At 42.6% G+C, this 2500-nt stretch overlaps 1 protein-coding gene across 1 annotated transcript in view; it reads left to right on the forward strand.

The window, feature by feature from the left end:
- The window catches only part of LOC145418765 (uncharacterized), a 402864-nt gene that overhangs the window by 127824 nt on the left and 272540 nt on the right, over positions 1-2500 (forward strand). The gene's annotated exons all lie outside the window — the stretch shown is intronic.

The raw sequence follows: 2500 nt of genomic DNA on the forward strand, positions 1-2500 counted from the left end.
AAGATAAGAGCATAATCAGAAGGGCTTCCTCACCCCATGAAACCCTCGAGCAGAAACCGGCAGGAAAAAGTAAGAAGGACCATCATTGTAGTGTACGAGAATATGACAAGGATAGTTGGGAAGATGAAGTACTTGTTGCAGTGAGTTAATAGACGTACTGATTACTGATTGCTGATTATCCCTTATGTTGCACTGGATTAGTCATGTTGCAATGGAGTATCCCTCATGTTGCAATTGACTGGTCTGTGTTTGCAGTTGATTGAATAAACTCGTCTTCTCTTCGCTGGCAAAGGGTTAAGAATGTCACCAATACTGTCTTAAAAATATTGCATTGAGTTACTTTGCAGCTTTGGATCTTGCAAGCTTTCTGTAATATTTAAAAATGTATGTATGTATTTGTGTATGTGTGTATGGGTATGTATGTAGGAATGTATGTATATGTATGTAGGTAGGTAGGTGCGTATGTATGTATGTATGTGTATGTATTTAGGTGTGTATGTGTGTCTGTGTGTATATATGTATGTATGTATTTTCAGTTATTTATTGGTATGAATTCTGGATCTCATATTGCTAGGTGGTGGGGACGAGTTAGGTTAAGGTCAGGTTTGGCTAGTTCAGCTAGGCTAGATTGAGTATCGTTTAGGAGGTTAGGTAAGGTTGATATAGATTAGATTGGGTTGGGTTAGGTTAAGTTAGGTTAGGATACGTTAGGTTAGGTTAGGTTAGGTTGGGTCAGGTTAGGTTAGGTTGGGTTGGGTTGGGTTTGTGGGTGGTGGAAAGTGATTTGGTTTGAGCGTCTGGTTGTGCTCTCTCTCTCTTTGTCCTGGTTGAGTGGTAATTGGTGGACCACACAGGTAGATTCCTACCTGCCGCACTCTCCTCCCTCCTTCCCTCACCTTCCTTCCCTTCCTCACCTTCCTTCTTCTCCCTCTTTCACCCTCGTTCTCCCCCTCTTCTTCTCTCCTTCACCTTTCTCTCCCCCCTCCTTCCCTCCTTCTCCTTCGTTCTCCCCACTCCTTCACCTTCATTTTCCCTCCCCCCACTTTCTCTCCTTCACCTTTCTACCCCTCCTTCATTCTCCCTCCCTCATTCACATTCCCTCTTCCATCCTTCATCTTCCCTCTTACCTTCACCTTTTTTCTTACATTAAAATCTTATTGTCATTCTGTATCATTCCTTCCATCCTTCCCCTTCCCTCCTTCATTCTCTTCCTTCTCCCTCCTTCTAACCTTTCTCCTCTACCTTCTCCCTCCGTCTAACCTTTCTCCTCTTCCTTTCCTCCTTTACCTTCCGTCTTCCCACCTCCTTTTCTTCGTTGCATCTCTCATAGTTATTCCATCTTACCAGGCTTTCTCCTTCTTCCTTCTTTCCCTTTCATTATTATTATTATTATTATTATTATTATTATAGTTTTTATAGAGCCTAGAGAATATTAAAATTTCTCTTCTAAATATATATATACGCTCAGGTGAATCTTTCGTCACCCTCCATTACACTTCGTTGCTTCCTCCTCCTCCTCCTCCTCCAATTATTTTTCCATTACATTCCAGTAACCATTAGCCCAACCCATCCCATTTTTTATATATATTTTTTTGTCGCTGATATAAAAGTGTCCCTCCTTTATTTTTTTCCGCGTCTCTCTCTCTCTCTCTCTCTCTCTCTCTCTCTCTCTCTCTCTCTCTCTCTCTCTCTCTCTCTCCATGTCGCCCAGTCCCATGCCATTTCGTTGCCTTCCCTCCAGCTCACACCCTCTTCTCTTATATACCGTGCCTCTTAACTCTTTTATGTCAGTACGGATGGTGGGTGTTAGCGCCGAAGTGGTGACATGTGGAGATGTAGGAGGACTACTGGGCCTTGGGAATAGGTATAATTCTATGTTGCTTTGCGTATTGCTCTTTATTGCACGTATATTTGTGTTGCTGTGTGTATTGCTGTGTTGCAGATATATTGCTGTGTTGCAGGGATATTGCTGTGTATATTCGTGTGTTGCAGGGGTATTGCTATGAATATTCGTGTGTTGCAGGGGTATTGCTGTGTATATTCGTGTGTTGCAGGGGTATTGCTGTGTATATTCGTGTGTTGCAGGGATATTGCTATGTATATTCATGTGTGTTGCAGGGATATTGCTATGAATATTCGTGTGGTGCAGGGATATTGCTGTGTATATTCATGTGTGTTGCAGGGGTATTGCTGTGTATATTCGTGTGTTGCAGGGGTATTGCTGTGTATATTCGTGTGTTGCAGGGGTATTGCTATGAATATTCGTGTGTGTTGCAGGGGTATTGCTATGAATATTCGTGTGTTGCAGGGACATTGCTGTGTATATTCATGTGTGTTGCAGGGACATTGCTGTGTATATTCGTGTGTGTTGCAGGGACATTGCTGTGTATATTCGTGTGTGTTGCAGGGACATTGCTGTGTATATTCGTGTGTTGCAGGGGTATTGCTGTGTATATTCGTGTGTTGCAGGGGTATTGCTATGAATATTCGTGTGTGTTGC

The sequence above is a fragment of the Coenobita brevimanus genome, chromosome 116, assembly GCF_032717465.1.
Source record: "Coenobita brevimanus isolate Jiangsu-jjx chromosome 116, ASM3271746v2, whole genome shotgun sequence".
Lineage (NCBI taxonomy): Eukaryota > Metazoa > Arthropoda > Malacostraca > Decapoda > Coenobitidae > Coenobita > Coenobita brevimanus.